The sequence below is a fragment of the Chionomys nivalis genome, chromosome 1, assembly GCF_950005125.1.
Source record: "Chionomys nivalis chromosome 1, mChiNiv1.1, whole genome shotgun sequence".
Taxonomy (NCBI): Eukaryota; Metazoa; Chordata; class Mammalia; order Rodentia; family Cricetidae; genus Chionomys; species Chionomys nivalis.
The window spans coordinates 14,720,373-14,730,338 of NC_080086.1; positions in this window are offsets into that span (position 1 = coordinate 14,720,373).

The following is a 9,966-nucleotide window of genomic DNA, read 5'->3' on the forward strand; positions in this document are numbered from 1 at the left end:
TGTGTGGTGAAAGGGGACCTGAAGGGAGATGGGCAGATAAGAGCACTTTTCCATTCCTTGAATTCTGCTAGGGCATTATTTCTTCAAATAGTTTTTTGTTCAAGAGTCACATGGTATCACCCATCTTTTTGTGGCTTATGATGCTCAGCCAGCATGGTGCAGTGGGGCATTGTATCTTTGTGTGTGTGTGTGTGTATATATATATATCTTTTTGCTCAAGCTGTGTGTTTTCTTAATGCTGGCTGCTCCAGGCTTGTGCCTGTACCAGCCTGTACGTCAATAATTAATCCTGGCTCCAGACTCTGCTTTCTAAATGATTCAAACTAAGATAGTTATAATTTTGTCATAGAGATAACTTTACACATATGAGAAAGGAACAATCCATGCGAATGTTTATTGTAGCCTTTTGTGTATCAGTGAAGAATTGTAAACAGTTAGACGTTATTGTGGCGGTCTTTAGAAACAGACAACATATGTCACAGAAAACAAAGTGCCTGGTGCCAAATATATAACACAGAAAAAAATTAAAAAGGAAAAGTCGAAGTGGCAGAAAAATCCATGTTGGATAGAATCATTAAGCTAAAATTTTGGTTACTTATTTAAGTTAGAGAATTTTTTTTTAAGATTTGCTTCTTTATGTAGGTGTGTGTCTCTGCGTGCGTTTGCATGTGTGTGCTGGCGCCTGTGGAGGCGAGAACGCCCCTGTGAGCTGCCTGATGTGGTGGCTTGGAACTGAACTCCAGTCTCCGAAAGAGCAGTCAGCACCCATTTACACAAAGCTTATAAAAATTAAGGTAACTGTTTAGACGGAAGCCCTACCGGCGTCCATATATACCCCAAAGGGCTGGGCTGTTTGGAATCTCCAGGGACCTCATTCCAGACCCCACCCTCAGTGCACCAAATGGCTGCCCCTCCCCTGAAGCTGCCTTCTTCACACTCTACCCCTGAGAAAGCTCTGCGAAAGTCAACCCCTCCTTGGGGCTGCTCAAGAACATGTTTATAGGCTACTTAAGACCTGGTGGCCATATTTGCCAGGCAATAAATACCTTTCTCGCCCTCTCGAGGGTCACCCAGGAGTGCTTTGCTCTGTTGGTTAAACCTGGGTTTATTAATTCAGTTCCATTGTCTTATTACATCAGCGGTGGCGGAATAACCAGGGATTCAAAACTTATCAGTAACATCATTAAATTCCCAGATACATGAAATATGAATGTTTTCAGTAGAAATGTAAGGCAGTTGTGGGGAAGTAGATAGGCGGGCCTTGGATCTGGACTTTCAGCTACTCAGGTGGCTGAGGTAGAAGGAACCCCTGTTATGGTAAAAATAAAACGCCGTAGGTCCCCAAGTGGCAGCGGTGGGCGACGGCCACGAAGGCAGGTGGTCCAGGCAGGGAGCCGCACGGTGTGTAAGGGACAGAGACCTACTAGGCACGCCATGCAGAGAAAGATGGTATTTCGTGGGTTATGGAGGGGGGAAGGGAGAAGAGCAGAGAGGGGAGGGGAAGGGAGAGAGAGAGAGAGAGAGAGAGAGAGAGAGAGAGAGAGAGAGAGAGAGAGAGAAATGGGTGGGAGAAGGGGAGAAGTGGGGAGGTGGAAGACAGATGGAAAGGAAAGGAAGGACGAAAGATCTGCTTGCCTCACAGGAGGGGGAGGGAGTAGGTGGGCGGGGCTTGTCTCTTAAAGGGACAGAACAGGCCATTGCAACTACAAACTTGAGTTTTTTGTGGGTTACAAGGTGAATTAAAGGTTAGTGTGCTCAGTAGGCTTTGTCTCAAAATAAGGGGCTAAGGGTGAGCGTCACTGCTAGCTGAAGTGAGTGCCTAGCATGTGGGAGGCCCAGGGCGTCTCTTAGTGCTGGTGGGTTGTTAAGACTGAGTGATGTTCCTTCCTCCCTCCCTCCCTCTCTCCTTTTCTTTTTTTCTTTCCAGAGTCTCATGTATTCCATGCTGGTCTCAAACTCATGTACTGGAGGGTGACCTTAAACGCCTGATCTTTCTGCGTCTATTTCCCTAGTGTTGGGAGTACAGGTGTGAGCCACCGTGCCCAGGTTCATTCGGTGCTGGGGTTGAACCCAGGGCCTCATGCTGGCTGGACAAGAACTCTACCAACTGAGCTATACCCACAAACCAACAGTCGTCTTCAGTGAGAGGATGGGTGGTGCGCAGGAGAGTTTGGGTAGTGAAATTACCTGGTGTGAGTGAGAAGGAAACACAGAACACGCAACAGGCGTGCACAGGCCTGGGGAAGTCAGTGTGCAGAGAGAGAGAGAGAGAGAGGAAGATGGTGTGTTCAGCTTTTAAAAGCTGCCTATGGCATGCACACAGGATGTTGACGTGGCTATGTCATACACAGAAGACGGGCTCACGCATGCGTGCAAGAGCTTAGCTGAGTCGTAAGTGGATGATGTACTCCACACCGCATGTGGGTCACGGGTCACGCAGGGCCCTTTAAGATCCCAGGGGCCATTAGGCACTTCTGCCTGAGGGCTTGACTGCACATGCAAGGCCCCTAGAACCCGGAAGTATCAGCCTTACTGTGGCTGAAATCGTTATGGGTGGGGCGCAGGAGATTTGCCGGGAGCCTTGAGAATGTCAGAAATGCTTTACTTCTTAAATTGAATTGTGGAGCTGTTCCGTATGGTGCAGAGAAAGATCTGTGACCACCACAATTCTGGTTTTGGATGAGGGAGTTTGGTAGGTATATAGCAAGACGAAGAAAAAGAATAAATAGGAAGTGGAAGGTAGATAGATGGCCAGTAAAACATCTTCAGGTCAGAGGAAATCTCCTGGGGAAACCCTTTCAGGCAGGGACAGTCTTTGCTGAGTAGAGTGTTCCCTCTGGTGAGGCCTCCAAGAAAGAAAATAAATGAAGAAAGGTGACGTCATCAGATAAGCATCCAAAAGAAACTGACTGGGGAAACTGAGGCAGCAGCTGGCGGTCCAGCTTGGGCTTTCTCTCTTTGGTTGACCTTCCATGGCTGACCTTCCGCTTCCCCTCCCCCTGCAGGCGTCTTTACATAACGGGATAATAACAGCGACCCCTGCTGGAAATGGTTCCTCTTCAGCTGCTCTCAAGGACGCAGTGTTTTTACTTTGGGGCTGTTTTGTTGTTCTCTGCCGTCTGGATTACAGAGTTAATGGAACCAGCTCATACCCAGATAAGGGCCTTGAAGGACACTTTGAGACAATGTTCTCTGAAAGCCCCATTTAAGAGTCAGCCTCACAGTGAACAACTCATGACATCTTACCGTGAAGTGTCTCAGTCATGGAGGCTAGGAAACGGATTTACGGCTTTCTCTCCCTCTCCAGACTCGGAGGCCCCCTCTTCTTGCTGAGGTTGGGCCTTGGGCGGGGGCAGAGGCTGGCCTATTTTGATGCACCCCTGAGCTCCCTTTTGCTCTGGATTCGGAGACTGGATCCAGCTAGTGTGGCATATCCAAAGGGCTTGGTGTGGGGGCTGGAGATGCGGGCGGGGCTTGGGGTTGGGAGGTGGGGATGGGTTGAGGAGAAGAGAGAGCTGGGACAGCATTCTTAAGTTTTTATTTTGCTTGGTATTGTATTTCCTTAGTCTACATAAGTCTGGAGAAAGTACCACAGATCCACACTAGGTGGTTGTCCTGGAATATGTGTGTGGATATGGGCGCAGACATGAATGAAGAGAGGCGAGGGGGGAGATTAGAATCAAGCACATAAAGGAATAGAGAACTCTCTTTGGCAAAAAGAGGAAGGAAGTAATTTCCAAACCTTGTCTTTTCCTCTCACTATCTGTCGTTTTGTTTTTTGTTTGTTTGTTTGTTTTATTTTTCTTTATGGGCATGCACAGAGCGCATACTCGTGTGTGTGTGTGTGTGTGTGTGTGTGAGGAGGCCAAATGAAGGCATCAGATCATCTAGAGCAGAAGTTATAGTTAGTTGTGAACCACTGATGCTGGGATTTAAAAACAGGTCCTATGCAAGAGCTCTTAACTGTGAGCAGCCTCTCCAGTCCTGTTATACAATCTTGAGAATGACCTTGAACATCTGACCCTCCTGCCTTCCTTTATAGAAGTGTGCCATCTTGGCCAGTTTATACGGTGCCAGAGATCAAACTCGAGCTTTGCGCATGCTAATCAAGCGTTCTGCTGACCAAACTACATCCTGAGTGCCCCTCCCCCCAATTTTTAAGGAGTTGGTGTGGGAGTGGGGTAGTTCCCACCCTCTCCTGGGTACAAAGGGCTGGAGGGAAATTTCAAAGACAAAACTGGAAGAGCAGGTCAAACTGGGCGCCGGGCTAGCAGGGCGAGTTCAGAACTGGTGCTGAGGTCGGGGTGCTCAGAGAAGTAGGCGGGGCAAGCAGGAGCAGGGACGTTCAGTTGGAGGGAGGGATTCAGAAAGAGGGGCAGATGGAGGTGTTTCACTTCGTCAGGATTCTGGAAGCATTGGAGCACCCGTCTATTCCCACACTTTTCAGTCTTGCCTGTGATCTTGGGATTCAATTTCCTCATGATAAAGAAAACAAGTGCATCGTTAAAACACATTTTCTATCGCCTCCAATTTTCTTTTTGTAGCCATGTTTGTTTGTTTTTTTAAATCCTGCTCTGCAAATCTGATCGCGTTCAGCTCTCACTACTGGAAGAAAAATCTCAACTCTTCCCTTTGTTTAGAGAGGTCTCTTTAAAAATGTACCGCCCATTTTCGTGGCTCCACCCTCTTCTGTCCTTCCTTGTCCTTCTAAGACCTACGATTTCTCTCAGAGCAGTTTCTCACAGTGGCGTTCCTCGGGTCAGACCATTTGTTTGTTGAGGGAGGCGTTCTGTGTGTCAAGGGTGTTTCCTTCCTCGCTGGTTGCAACCGCTAGCTGCCATTAACACTATTGCCCTTGTGACAACCAAGTGTTTTTCTAGGCACCCCCAAATCTTTCCCAGGGGTCAGAATTGTCCTTGTTTGACCACCACTGAGGTAGTGTGTGCTATTTCGTATCTTCTCTTGTCTCTCTTTCTCTACCTCACCCTTTCCCCCTCCCTCTGGGTGCGCTACAACTAGCGCTCAAGTGTGTGCGCGTGCGCGTGGGTCCGAGGCCAACCTTGGATACGGGTCCTTGCCCTCTATGCTGTTTGAGACAGGATTTCTTGTTCACTGTTATGTGTGTCAAGCTAGCTGAATGGAAATCTTCCAGGAATTCACTTTGCCTTAGACTCCATTTCATGGATGGATGGGCGTTACTGCAGCTGCTTTACCTGAACTGGGGCCCTTGATTTATCTATGGAGCCGACTCTACAACCCATCCTTTTTCTTAGTTCTCAGGATGATTTCTTTCAGTGTGGTCAACCATACGAGCATAGTTCCCACTCAGCCTTCAGTGGCTCTGTGGAGGTGGCCCTCGCAGGAACACAACACTTTGTCTGATTGCTTCCTGTTCCACTGTATTCTAATGAATTACGTGTCTCCCGGTTAGAATGAGAGATCAGACCCTCACACTGTCTTGGTTTGGTGTTCCCCTTTAATGTGCCGTTCTCTGTGCGTAACTAAAGCCGGCCCAGAGTCTTGACGATATTTATGCACATCCATAGTTTTGGATTTTGCTAGTTAAAAATGATATTGAGAGGTTGGCAAGATGGCTTAACAGGTAAAGGTGCTTGTTGCCAACCCTGCCAACATGAGTTGTAGCCTAGGATCCCACACGGTGGAAGCAGAGAACCAATTCCTGCAGGTTGTTCTCCTCCACAAGACACATAAATGTAAAAAAAAAAGATATTAAGAACCAATTAATGTTTTTAAATAGATTTTTTTGTCTTTTCTTTTCTCTTTCCTTCCCTTCCTTCCTCCCTCCCTCCCTCCCTTTCTTCCTTTCTTTCCTTTTTATTCTGATGGGGTCTCTCTATGCTGCCCAGGCTCTTCACAGGTCTGATCCCACTTCTGATTAGCAAGGGAGTTTTGACCTGCGCTGTTTTTCCAACCTGGGTTGATTTACCCCTCCCTAGGCAACCTGGTTGTTTCCCATTCCTGGAATATCACTGTATCGATGCCAAACCAGATCAGCATAGCACAGTACAGCTCAGAACTCCTGGACTCAAGCAATCCTCCGGTCTCAACCTCCCCAAGTAGCTTGGACAACAGGCATGTGTGCTATCATGCTTGACAGCCCCCCCCATAGTTTCAATATTTCCATGTGATGTTTGTGATACCCAGGTTTATTTATTTATTTATTTATTTATTTATTTTTCAAGATAGGGTCTCCCTATGTATCCTTGGTTGTCTGTAGACCAGGTTGGCCTTGAACTCAGAAATCTGCCTGCCTCTGCTGGGATCAAAGGTGTGCCCCACCACCACCCAGGCTCTAGGTTTTATTTATTGCATCTACAATGTGATTTGGGGTGTTGTGTGTGGATGTGTTCTGTGTGTGGGTGTGTGTATGCTCGTGTGTGCACCTGTGTGTGCAGGGTGCATGTAGGGGTCCAGAGATCAACCTCAAGTGCTGTTCCTCAGGTGCTGCCAGCCTTGGTCGAGACAGGGTTCCTCATTGTCTGGAACTAGCCAGGTGGGCTAGACCGGCTGGCCACCTCTGTCTGTCCTGCCTTAACTATTGCCGGGCTTACAAGCAAGCACAGCCACACTCAGCTTTTTGGTGTAGGTTCTGAGGAATAAGCTCAGGTCCTCTTGCTCATGAGGCAAGCATTCTTTTGAGTTATCTCCTCAGTTCCTCAAACCCAATGTTTTATATGTGGCTTGTGAACAGTTGCTGCTAGTTATTCAACCTGGTGTTTATTTGTTTTGCCTCATCACGGAGGCCAGGATAGCATCTAACTCACCATGTAATTAAGGCTGCACTTGAACTCCTGGTCTTGCTGCCTGGGATTTCAAGTGTTTGTCAACACATTTTGCTTCAATGTTCGAATGCAGTTTATAGATTATTTGTACATATCTACAATGGGAAATTTTTAATAACATATGTATATTTTATAGACATTTTAATGGTATCCATATGTATAAAGTATGCATCACTTGCATTTGATGATTTCATCAAGCAAGCACAGAACCATACAGTTACTTGACAGCAAGTCTGCTTGTCATTTAATTATTTAGGACCAACCATGACTTAATAGCTATTCTTATGGCTGGAAAGATAGCTCAGTGGTTAAGAGCAATTGTTGCTTGTCCAGAGGACCCAGGTTCAGTTCCTAGCACCCATGTCAGCAGCTCACAGCCTTCAGTAATTCCAGCTCCAGGGGACCAAGGTCTCCAGTCTCTGAAGGCCCCTGTGCTCACAGACATCTACCTGCACACAGACACAATTCTATATGCAGCATTAAAAGATAATGATACCAACAAAATCTCTCAAAGTTATTCTGTTTAGGAAGCTTACTATCTATGAATGATAACTGTGCAAAGTATTTTCAGACATTGACTTTCTAAATGGTGCATGGCTTGCCAATGCCGCCATCTTCTGGCTGCCATTACACACTGCACCATCCAAAGAAGAACAAAGTTCTTCATGGATGCCGCGAGAAATTTCACTTTCTTTCCTTTTTGTTTTTAAGAAGGCCTGGATGCTTGTTTCCTATTTCCCCCATTAATTTCTCGACTATCCGTCACGATTCCAGCCACCTGCTAGAGCAAGGATGGCTCAGTGCCAACACAGGGTACGCTGGGAGAGCCGTCTTCACTTGGCCCTTCTGGACTGTGCTCTGCTTTCCGTCTCCAGAGGACAGGATAGCCTCTACTATGCACACCAACAAGCCTCCCTGGCTTTAGCTTCCAGGGAGATCAGGGCAATGGGGAGCACTAACACGAAATCAAAGGAAGAGGAGGGGACCGGCGCAGCAGATCCATTCCGTTAGCGCCATCCCCACGAGGATGCTGGCTCTGAGCATCAAATGAAGATCACGCCTTCCATCCAGAGCCTTTACTCAGAAAACAGCTTACTCTCTAGAAAAGCGCTTTTTACTTCCTGTTTACATCAGTAAAAGCCACGTGTGATAGCAGTCCCTTGTGAATGAGAAACATCCTCCACGGGCTCATGTATTTGAACATGTGGTCCCCAGCTGGTGGTGCTGTTTGGGGGCAGGTTGCAGATTCGTCCTGGAGGATGTGTGTCACTGAGGGTGGGCTTTGAGGATGTCTAGCCTTCCCCACTTCCTGCTCTGTCTCTTTGCTTCCCGTGTGGATGAAAAGAGAACTCTCTGCTTCCTGCAACTTCTGCCATGCCTTCCTTCCCACATGGACTTCATCCCCCTGGAACCTGAAGCCAAACTAACTCTGGTTCCTTAAGTCACTTCTGGTTCTGAGGTTTTAGGGCAGCAACAGGAAAACAGTGGCTACAAGTACCTGACTGTGAAGAAGGTTAGAGTACTGCCCCCTATTGGCCATCCTGTGTAATGACCCTTCTGTTAGACATCCCTGAAGCCCACTGTGACAAAGTGCCCAGAAGAAGTGACAGAGGAAGGAAGGGTTTGTTTTGTCACCATGGCTTCTGGAGGGCTTCTACCCATGGCAGTGGGAAGGGGAGCCAGCTTGGTTGCTTCTCGGTCAAACAAGAAACAGGCACCTAAGTCTAGAATGAGAGGGGGTATAGGTTTCGAGGATTGCCCCTAGTAGTGGCCTCCACCTGATAGTTAGGTCCCCCATCGGAAAGATCTCATAACTTCTCAGAATAGTACACACACAGCTGGGACCGAGTGTTCAGGTACAGGTGTCTGTGAAGGACACTTTACCTTCAGATCCCTGTAGTGGCTGGCCACAGTGATGGGAATGATGGTGACTGTCACCTCACAGCGCTAGGTTTGGTTGGAATGTCTCTGACAGGCCCGTGTGTGGAAGGTTTGGGCCCCAGGGTGGTGTTAGTCAGAGGAGACTAAACATTTAAGAGAAGGAACCCAGTGGAACCAAGTCAAGCCACAGGGACTGTCCTCGAAGGTGATTGACCTGGCTAGTTTTATGTCAGCTCTACACAAGCTGATGTCACCAGAGAGGAGGAAGCTTCTACTGAGAAAAAGTCTCCGTAGATCTGGCAAGCCTTCACGGCACTGTCTTAATTAGTGATCAATGGGGGAAGGCTCAGCCCATGGCAGGTGGTGCTACCCCAGGCTGGTTGTTCTGGGTTCTATAAGAAAGCAGGCTGAGCAAGCAGGGGAGGCAAGCCAGTAGGCAGCACCCTCCATGGCCTCTGCATCAGCCCTGCCTCCAGGATCCTGCCCTGCTTGAGTTGCCACCCTCATAGTGATGACGAGCTGTCAGATGGAAGTGTGAGTGGAATGAACTCTTTCCTCTGGTTGTTTTGGTCGTCGAGTTTCATCACAGTAACAGTGACCCTCGCTGAGTCAGGGTGTTATTGTTCTGTCCTCTCTGGCCTGTCTTTGCTTTCTGACTGCCCTGTTGAGCACAGCCAAGCCATGCCGAACCGAAAGCCCAGGTACTGGGAGCCAAATAAACCTTTCTTTCCTATAGCTGATTTTTCTCAGGCATTTTGTCATAGTGATAGGAAGCTGCCTAACAGGCTTGCCATAAATACATCAAACATCACTAGTAGCAAATAATTAAACTTCACTAGTACCAAATAATGCTGGGAAAAGAGATAAAAATGAAAGCGACTGAAGAACTATGGTAGCCATGGCAGACATATCCATGGCAGACGTATCCATGGCAGAGGTAGAGATGGCAGAGGTAGCGATGGCAGAGGTAGCGATGGCAGAGGTAGAGATGGCAGAGGTAGCGATGGCAGAGGTAGAGATGGCAGAGGTAGAGATGGCAGAGGTAGAGATGCCCTCTGCTGAGATAGTGGCTGGGTGGAAGACCCCCCACTGAAGGCCGAGATTTCGTGGACTTTGGTTTTTCCTTATAAATATTGTGTGGGGAAATGTTTTAGAGTTATTATTTTTAAAAGTCCAGATTATGTTTATTTCTGAACAATAGTTGAGTACATAGAATTAGGCATCTTAGTGGAGGTCCATGTGGTTTTACTTTTTGTATTTGTTTTGCAGCGGGGCCTCATGT